The following is a 10,801-nucleotide window of genomic DNA, read 5'->3' on the forward strand; positions in this document are numbered from 1 at the left end:
ATCTAAGACCAGATTCCTAAAAATGGAGCTTAGAATCTAGTAACAACACCACTGGGATTTCTAAGTGACTAATCATATCATTAGGAGGGTGTCAGCCTCCAAATATGGTGTAATATTTCTAAAAGGGAGCCCCCTCCTTCACTCAGATGAAATCGTAGATGTGTGGCTTTATTTACAGTTGCAAAGAAGAATCTTATTCACCTGGCCTGTGAAATGAAAAGTTGGGTGTGGCAGGCATTAATAATACCTATTATCTCTCCATAGGTTGTCAGACTATTTTGCAGTCTCTTATGTGATATCAACTCATTGTTTCTAAGGGCTTTGCACAGTGGGAGCACTTTTCTTGGCTTTGTTTTCTACTTCTCATCCAAGTCATAGTCTGCTGTTTCCAACAGAGAGTTCATCTCAAAGAGCTTGGCAGTTATACAAGGGCGGGAACTGTACTTCTGAGAAAAGGCCTGGGGAGAAAGGGTATGGAGGTGTGCTGGGAAAAAAGGGTAGAACTAATCAAAAGGTAGCACCATATGACAACATACGATGCACATATTCTCTATTGAAAAATTACCAAATGCTTCTTACGTACATCAAAGAACTGAATGTGTGCTCTAATCAGCTACACAGCTGAATGATAACCCTCTCTACCCCCAAATATCCATTGTCCCGGTGGGGACAGCAGTAGAAAGAATGGTTGGGTGTCTTTGCCAATTCATTTACATATTTGAGAAGTTCTGAATGGTTTAGAATGATTATTATTGGGTCGCCTCTGGAATCGTTGTTACAAAGAAGCATCTAATGAGATTAAATAAATCTGGCTATACATACTTTACACAGATTATATCATAGATAGCTCCCATGAGATTTAGCTACCTGCAGAGATGGCAGAATTTACTAGGTTGCTGGAAGAACAATTCTTTTAGTACTCATACATTTGTTTATCCACAGGAAAGCTGCCTTATTAGGAGGCTTTGTCTTCTCTAATAACCTTACAGAACCAGGAATAATGATTTACTGGCATGGTCATCACATTTCATGGCATATGATAGCTCACTCTTTTGGCTGCAGTTCTTTTGGGAATGTCAAATTGGGTGAGAAGTCCATGGCTATTGTTGGTGTCTTGCCTTCAAGTATTATTTTACACAGTGACTGCTTATCTCTTATCTGCCACGTGAACATTTCTATAATTTGGTCATTTCACAGGAGAACCAAGATGGCATATTTCATGGAGGATCCATGAGGCATTCCACTCCCATTGTGATGACCAATGCATGAGAAATATGCATGAAAAACTATTAACTAACAAAATAGACTATAACAATTGATGTCATTGAGGATCAAGCCAATAGCTGGTAAATTTGACTTATTTGATTTAGTCCCTTGCAGTGCTCAATAAACTAAAATGTAATTGAACTTTTGTAATTTAACTTATGTTTATTTACAACTGATTATTACATTTTTATGGATTATTTATAGCTAATGAATGGCCTATAACAGAATTTAATTTTAGCTTTTATTTCCAGTCAAAGGCACCGACTTTTCAAAGTGCCAGAGGGGTGCTCAAACCCTGGCACTGTCCCACATCCTGCCCCCACTCCACCCTTCCCCCAAAGCTCCACCCCCGTCCCGTCTCTTCCCGCCCCACCTCTTCACAGCCATTTCTGCTCCCTCCCCTGAGCGTGCCACATCCTTGCTCCTCTCCCTTCCCCCCACAGCCTCCTGCACGCCGCAAAACAGCTGTTTGCAGCAGGTGGGAGGCACAGGGAGGAAAGGGAGGCGCTGATCCATAGGGCCCACCGGCAGACGTGAGGCACTGTGGGTGGGGGGCAGGAGCTGATAGGGGGTCTGCCAGCAGGTGCTCAGCACCCACCATTTTTCCCCCATGGGTGCTCCACACCCACAGAGTTGGTGCCTATGTTTTCAGCGCTCTTCTGTCTACACTTCTGTTAAGAAACCATGTTAAATCAAATGAGTGTCCTCGAAAGACTATACCGAAGGCCCTAACAAATTCACATCTATTTTAGTCAATTGCATGGTCACAGGATTTTAAAAATGGTAATTTTCATGATTTCACCTATTTAAATCTGAAATTTCATGGTGTTGTTATTGTAGGGATCCTGACCCAAAAAGGAGTTGTGAGGGGGTGATAAGGTTATTGTAGAGGGATTTGCAGTACTGCTACCCTTACTTCTGCACTGCTGCAGGCGGCAGCGCTGCCTTCAAGGCTGGGAAGCTGGAGAGCGGCGGCTGCTGGCTGGGATCTCAGCTCTGAAGGCAGAGCTGCCCCAGCAGCAGCAGTGCAGAAGTAAAGATGCCCTGGTATGGTATTGCCACCCTTACTTCTGCACTGCTGCCTGAAGAGCTGGGCTCTCAGTCATCAGCCACCACTCTCCAGCCGCCCAGCTCTAAAGGCAGCAGCGCAGAAGGGTGGCATGCTATGGTATTGCCACCCTTACTTCTGCGCTGCTGCTGGTGGGGTGCTGCCTTCAGAGCTGGGTGCCTGGCCAACTGCCACTGCTCTCCAGCCACCCAGTTCTGAAGGCAGTGCAGAAGTAAGGGTGGCAATACCACAACCCCCCCTAAAATAACTTTGTGACTCCTGCAACTCCCTTTTGGGTCAAGACTCTGGTCTCCTCCATGAAATTGGTATAGTATAGGCTAAAAACACACAAAAGACCAGATTTCTACAGCGGGAGACCAGATTTCACGGTCCGTGATGCGTTTTTCATGGCCATGAATTTGGTAGTGCCCTAACTATACTCATAGAAAGTCTGGCCAAGTTTTCAGCTTAGTCAAGCAAATGTTCATTAAGATTCAAATATATGCTAACTGATTATAATTGGCCAGCACAGTGGGGCCTAGTACATTACTGGGGCCCATAGGCCCTACCACAATACCAATAATAACATAGTAAAATTGACATTGTATCCAAACTCAGGGGAAAAAAGACAGAAATCACAAAGATATTTGGAAATTTGCCACTTGCTGACGGAGTTCTAAAAAAAGGAGTAGTGACTACCAATTAGACTAAGGTCTTGTCTACACTAAAAAATTAAGTTGCCTTTATCTAATTCGACCTCGAGCCTCCGAATTAATTAAGTCGATTGTGCAGGGCCACACCATGCTTATTGTCTTGAAGGAGTGCGTCCTCACTAGCAGCACCTGCATCAATGCACAAAGCAGTGCATCTTGGATAGCTATCCCAAAGTGCAACTTGCCGCAGTGTGTTTTGGGAAGTTTGTGCAATGCCTCATGGGACAAAACATTGTTGCAGGGGAGAATGGGAACATTGTGTCGGCATCCCATGATGTACTGTCCTCCCTCCCTCATATTAATGGCAAATATCCCAATGGCTTTCGCGCCTTAAAACCGTCATGCAAACGCCATAACCCCAGAAGCATGGAGCCTGCTCAGTTGTGCACTCTTGCTGTGAGCATCTCAAACACCTCGTGCCTTCTCCTGCAGTATTTCCTGAGTCAAATTATGGTCTGCCGTGTGGAACATAGCGATGTCCTGCAAACAGGCCTGCTGCACGCTATTGAAAAAAACAATTCACAGTTGCTGCTGGCAGCCACAGAGCTGCACTCTGTTGAGCACCATTTCTGGTCCTGTGAAACAAGCACTGTCTGGTGGCACCACATCATTTTGCAGGTATGGGACGACGAGCAGTGGCTGCAGAACTTTCGAATGCAGAAGGCCACCTTCCAGGAACTTTGCGCAGAGCTTTCCCCTGCCCTACAGTTCAGCAACACAAAAATGAGAGCTGCTCTGACAGTGGAGAAGTGAGTAGCAATTGCTATTTGGAAGCTTGCAGTGCCAGACAATTACTGGTCAGTGGGGAATCAATTTGGAATAAGTAAATCAACTGTGGGGGTTGCTGTGCTCCAAATGTGCAGGGCCATTAATCAACTTCTGCTACGAAGGGTAGTGAGTCTGGGAAATGTGCAGGACATAGTAGATGGTTTTGCCACAATGGGGTTCCCTAATTGCGGTGGGGAGATAGATGGTATGCATATCCCCATCTTGGCATCAGAACGCTTTGCCAAAAAGGGTACATAAACCGAAAGGGATAATTTTCAATGGTGTTGCAAGTACTGGTGGATCACAAGGGGCGTTTCACTGACATCAATGTAGGATGGTCAGGAAAGGTTCATGATGTACGCATCTTTAGAAACTTGGGTCTGTTCAAAAAGCTGAAATCTGAGACTTTCTTTCCAGACCACAAAATGAACACTGATGATGTTGAAATGCCTATTATTATCCTGGGGGACCCAGCCTACCCATTGTTCCCATGGCTCAGGAAGCCATACACTAGATGTCTGTAAACCAGTAAGGAACAGTTCAACTATAGGCTCAGCAAGTGCAGAATGGTGATTGATTGTGCCTTTGGTCATTTAAAAGGGCACTGAAGGAGCTTTACTAACAAGATTGGACCTTAGTGAAGAGAACATCCCCATGGTTATAGCTGCCTGCTGCGTGTACATAATATCTGTGGGAAAAAAGGGGGGGGGAATTTTCTGCAGGGGTGGGCAGTTGAGGCAAATCACATGGCAGTCATTTTTGAGCAGCCAAACACCAGGGCAATAAGAAAAGCACAGCAAGGGGTGCTGCATATCCGCGAGGCTTTGAAAAGCTGTTTCAGTAATGAGTCACAGTAATGTGAGCTACTTGTCTGCATTGTGCTTTCCCAAAGCTTCACCTGGCTTGTATCACTGTCCCTGTAAAGCCAACCCCCCGCACAAGCCCACTGCTTCTACTCAATAAAGAACATTTATTTCTCAAATCCATTTACTTTATTTAACAAACATAAGTAAAGAGGAAGAACAGAAAGAAAAGGTAGCCTTGGGGAAAAGGCATTGTAAAGTTGGAACGGGAGAAACATTTTCAGCTATGTAACATTGCACTGCATTCTAGACCATCAAAGGTCTGTGAATGGGTGCCTTCTGTACTTTATACCCTCCCCCTGAGTTAAGTGAAAGGGATAATGGACTTTTCTCCCACACCTTATGGAACGCTTTGGGGAGGGTGATTCTGTGCCAGGCGATGCTGGCTGGCTGTCTATAAGGGTCTGCAAAGGGACTCTACCCTCTTGCTTCTGTTCCTGCAGTTCAACCAGATGCCTCAACATGTCTGATTGGTCCCGCATAATCCAAAGCATCTATCCTGTGCTGCACACTCATGGGAAGCTTGTCTGCTCTCCATATCTATGTTTAACTTCTCAGGCAGTGAAATCCTCCATGCTCTCAGCTCTGTCTCAGCTGTCCCAGAGGCGTTCATTATCTCAGTGAACATGTCCTCCTGCGTTCTCTTTCTTCTTCTTCTAATCAGCGAAAGTCTGCCCAGAAACCTTCTGCAAAGGACTGCAGAGTACCTCCATGAAAGTTTCCTAGAGATATCCATGAAGAAGTCCCGGGGCTATCCCAGTCCACATAAACAGTCTTTTCCAGGGGGCACCCTCTGCATCGCTGGAGTGGCCTCTTGTAAGCAGAGAGCCACAGTGCCTCACTTTTTCTTCACAGAAAGCATGGAATACCACTGCATATGTGTGCCTGCTAAAGTTTAACTGGACTCTGATTGTAACTGTATACTCACCAGAGGTGCCTTCCCCAGCATCACAGTTAGCCACTGTGATGTCCTGCGACCCACAGGGCTCCAGGGTTAAAATATTTCCTGGCTCTTGGGGAGAATGGATCCACTGCTCCCCTGTCTCCCATTCTCCTACTCCTCATCCACCATATCATCCTCCCTGTTGTCCCTAGACTCACACACCTGTGAGGTGTCCATGTTTGTGGGGGTACTGGTAGGGTCACCCCAAGAATCACATGCAGCTTGTTGTAGAACCAGCATGTGTGGGGTTCAACACGAGAATCACTGTTTGCCTCCCTTGCCTTCTGGTACACTTGGTGAAGTTCTTTTATTTTCACATGGCACCGCTGTGTGTTCCTTGTGAAGCCCTTCTCCCCCATTCCATGAGCAATCTTTGCACAGATGTCAGCATTTTTTCTGCTGAATCAGAGCTCTGCCTGCACAGACTCTTCTCCCCACACAATGATGAGATCCACCACCTCCTGTGCAGACCAGGCTGACGCACATTTGGGGTGTGTAGTCTCCATGTTCAGCTGTGCTCAAGCTGGCACATTCCCAATGCTGATCAAACAGGAAATGGGAAATCAAAAATTCCCGGGGCGTTAGCAGGGGAGGGTCTGTTTCATGTGTACTTAGCTGCAGGGCAGCAGAGTTGAAAATAATTTCCAGAGTGGTCACAGATGAGCATTGTGGGACACCACCTGGAGGCCAGTTAAGTCAAATTATACAACACTGCGTCTGCACTATCTCGCAGTCAACTCATGAAATCGAATTAAGGGCTGCGCCTCTCGCAGAGGTGGATTACAGAAGGTGACATTAGAGGCGACTTAGGTGGGTGTAAAGGACCCCGGTAGTATAGACACAAACATTAACAGGTCAACTTAAGGCAGCTTCCTTCGACCTAACTCAGTAGTGTAGACCAGGCCTCATACACATACAAAACTTCTCTGAATATTAATAACTCTGCAGGTTAAAAGTACATTACTCAAAATAAATTAACTTTCCCTGATGGGTTGGGGCCAGATTGCCAAAGGGATTTAGGTGCCTACTTGGATTTTCAAAAGCACTTAAGTTGGTTCAGCATCTAATTGCCATGGAAATCAATGAACCTGCTTAGGCTCTTTTGAAAATCCGGGGAGGTGCTTAGTTACATATTTGGATGACTAATTACTTCTGAAAATATGGCCCTTGTAATTAGTCAGTCCCACACCTTGACGTTCATGGTTGGATCTTCCTCCTGTTGTGAGCTGGAAAATTAAGCGGAATGGCTGAACGATAGCAGTATCCGTTAGAAGAAATATATGCTTCTTGTGTGTGCGAAATAGAATCAGCTGCATGGGCTGTGTGACCTTCCAAGGACCACTATAATTTGATATTAAGATCATTATAAAATAAGATTTGGTCATGCATGGAGCTCATTGCCTGGCTGATTCTGTATTGGTCTGACATAAAAATGGCTCTCCCCCAGCCCCCCCGAAGAATACTACGGGCCAGACTGAGCCGTCCATTTTCAGGTTAAATATTACCATACTCCACAAATAGCCCCATTGATTTAAATGAAGCTCTATACAAATATTTCAAATATGTTAATGGAAAGTGTTAGTGATGTTACCAGTTATTAAACAAGGAACCCCTTATACGGTTTCTTCAGTGACCTCTATAAAAAGTCAAAAAGCTTTCTTAGTGAAGTAGAACAGGAGTGTGTGTATGCACGTGTGTGTTAAAGAAAAATCTGCAAATTATGCAGTTTGATTAGATGTTTAGCCATACCAATGTTTGTTGAAGATACAGCAAACTTGCACAATGTAGTAAAAGCTGCACTGAAATGATAGTGAATGAACAAGTGATGTTGTATTGTTTAGCCTTTCCTATTTCATCTTATAACTGTATTCACTTAGAAAGTTTCTACACAATTTCACTCAGGACTTTTCTGCAGATTGTTCATAAAAATCTGTTGTTTTCATTTAATCAACTTTATAAGTCTACCTTATTGACCAGCTTCATTTTTTCAATTCTTACCTGAAAAAAACATGTTTCTTGTGTATTTCTCCTCTTCCCTTGGCCCTTATTTATTGTTTAATCTTGTTATATTTAACTCTGCAAAATGCTTTGGAATACAGGGTTGCATAGCTATACAGAATAAAATTGTGTTATGTTGCATTGCTGAGATCTATGTTTTTCTTAAACTCTTGTTTCTTTCCACCATTCCTACCTGCCAAATCACACGTATTCCCCATGTAGAGTACATGGACTCCTCGTAAATCATATAGCCAAACAGTGAGCCCTCTGTTTCATGGAATTAACTCAGGCTGCTGTCCATTTCCCTTTTCTGTCCACTGTGTTGCTCCCTTTTAAGCGGCCCATTTTGGTAGCTGGAAACATACGAGACAAGGACTGAGTAAATATATATGAATATATATAAATTTATATATATTTAATATATATAAATATAAATGAATACTTTATGTTGTTCCTTCTGTAAGAGAAACATTCCAGCCTTGGCATGCTAATATGTTTATTTAGAAAAAAGTATAGCTTCTGGAAAGGGCCAGTTCATAAATGAAGGTTTCTAGAAGAAGCCTAACTACTATATTATTCTGATTATTTCCAGTAGATATGGTTAAACCTCTCTAGTTTCAGTATCCTCACGGAAATAGTTTTCAGTGGGACACACTGAAAAATAGGACCAGAAAAAATAGTCAAAGACTTACTCTAAAACACATGAGAGAAATATTAAGCATCTAGAGAGACCGTTTAGTCTCTGTGGTAATGCAGTTTTTTTCTAACATATTTGTTCTGCTTGGCATAAAGTTAGGAATGGGAGAAACATCAACAATTCATCACCTAATTAAAGTCATGACTTTTTCTGAAAAGAGAGACAAAGTAGGTTAGGTAATACCTTTTACTGAGCTACACAGAGCTCTTCTTCTGGTCTGGTGAAGGAAACTGTTTGAGCTAAATGCAAGGTGGGACAGATTGTGAAGCAGAAGGGGTAACATGTTGGAGGTGGTCACTTGAAGTGGGAAATTGGGGGTTAGATATTATGCATAAACCCCCAATTGCCCAGTTCATTTCAAGTGACTGCCTCCAATCCAATATGTGTTACCCCTTCTACTTAACAATATGTATCATCTTGTATTTAGCTCAGCCACACTGCTTCCTTCCCCAGAGCTCTGTGTACCTCAAATGCTTGTACCTTCCACCAACTGAAGTTGGTCCACCCACCCTGTCTCTCTCATATTCTGAGACCAACACAGCTACAATGACACGGCAAATTGCTTGTTTTAGTATGTTATGAGTTGGAGGATTCTCACCCATTGTTGAAGTTTGCTTCCTCTTTTAAGGATGGAGAGAAAGAAATTCATACATTTTTTAACTTTCCAAAATGCAAAATTTTTTGAAGTTCCAACCATCCCTAGAGAAGGTGGAGAAGAGCTTAAACCTCCTCTGGGTCTTCAATAAAATGCTGCTGTTGATCACTATCTGGAAAAAGGAATAATGTCAACCACATCCCAAAGTTGGTCTACACAAGAATAAGATCCTGACTTTAGGGCTGGGTGAAAAATTTCCACCTAAATAGTTTTTTAACAACACATTTTTAAACTAAAAGTGTTTTTTAACGAAAATATTTTGTTTAAAAAAGGAAGGCTATAATTTTTTTTTTTTTGGCAATAACTGAAAACTTTCAGGCCCAAACTTTTGGTTTTCAGCCATCAAGTTCGTTTTTCAACAAGTCAAAAAAATTGTGAAGAGACACCCATTTTCTAATTAGATCTAATCATGATCAAACCAACACATCAAATTAAAATAAATTAATGGACTGAGGCAATGAGACACTTCACATATTAAGTTGATTGGGCTGTTCGTTTTACAGTAATTTAGGTTAAGGCTTTTCTGACTCCCTGTCTAATAATGTATTTAATAAAAAAGTATTCACCAGTGACCTCGGGGGAAGACAAATTAATACTTACCAATGTGGAGACTTGAAACAATAGCTGATTTGGAGGAAACTTTTTACTCTGCTTCTTTCTCAGGCTTCCTCCTCTCTTCCCAATTTTCAGACTCTAATGTGTCAAACTCATTGCTCTCCTAGTTTGAAGATTGTAATTCCTTTTGCTCTTACCCTCTTGCAGTTATTAGGCCATTTTCTGGTGGTCAATACAAGTAAAATAATACAGGAAACATAAAATGCATATTGCACAGATGTGATGGGGGTGTTTAAGCCCCATCCCAGGGAATCATGGATTAAAGAGCACCTCTGGCCCCCGAAGACCCCACCCAACCACACCTACTGCACATTCTCACCATAGAGGCACAGTTCAAAAGGGAATGGCTCAGTCCAGCCAGGGTGTGTAGAGCAAGTGAGCAGTCTTATGCTGGTAGCTCCTGCAGAGAGGCCGCAGGAGCGCCAGGCCATCTGGAGCAGATCCTACTGCAGAGCAACCAAAGGTTCCCAGCCAATGGGAGCTTCGGAGCTGGTGCGTGGGGTGGGAGCAGAGTGCAGAGCCCCTTTGCATAGGAGCCGGAGAGGATACATGCGGCTTCTTCTGGGAGCCTCTTGGAGCCTGCCTTAGCCCTGCTAACCAGACTTTTAATGGCCCGGTCAGCCATTGACCAATGACCAGAGCCGCCAGGTCCCTTTTCATCTAGGCATTCCAGTCACAAACCGGACATCTGGCAGTCCTATGCCCAAGACACTTATCGTTCCTACAAGAAATCCACCAGAAAATGTTGGAGAGACTTGTGTGTGGGATGCACATGTACACATGTTATATAAACATGAACAGTTCTTCATAGTTGCTATGAGGGCTATGAGATTCTGGAACAAACTACCTCCCTTGTTCTGAAATAGGCCAAATTTGGGCATACTCCAAAAGACACCCAACTGATAGGGTTTTTGGAGAGAGCTGAGGGTGTGCTCCCCACCAGGATGAATGGGCAGAAGGGAATTTCTGTAGGTGTCTGGCTGGCAGGGTTCCTGTTGGCATTATTATTTGAACAACACTAGGATTAATTGCATCATATAATTAATGAATGTGTTTGGGTGCCTTGAGTCTTAGATAGGTGTCTTTTTATCATTTAAAATCTAAATAAATACAATATGACTTTTGTCTTCTCAGATTGTAAGCTCTTTGGGCAAAGGCCTTATCTACCTGCGTTTTTGTACAATGTCTAACACAACAGGACTCCAATCCTGCGTGGGGCTTTTGGGCACTATTCG

General features: G+C 43.3%; 1 long non-coding RNA gene across 1 annotated transcript; it reads right to left on the reverse strand.

The window, feature by feature from the left end:
* Positions 1–4,772: 4,772 nt before the first annotated feature.
* On the reverse strand, positions 4,773–7,955 carry LOC122455545. The gene is made up of 2 exons (XR_006273790.1): positions 7,793–7,955; positions 4,773–7,710 (listed from the first exon to the last, which is right to left on the reverse strand). It is a non-coding gene; the product is annotated as an uncharacterized LOC122455545 (long non-coding RNA).
* Between the last annotated feature and the right edge of the window lie 2,846 nt (positions 7,956–10,801).

Source organism: Dermochelys coriacea, chromosome 8 (assembly GCF_009764565.3).
Source record: "Dermochelys coriacea isolate rDerCor1 chromosome 8, rDerCor1.pri.v4, whole genome shotgun sequence".
Classification (NCBI taxonomy): domain Eukaryota; kingdom Metazoa; phylum Chordata; order Testudines; family Dermochelyidae; genus Dermochelys; species Dermochelys coriacea.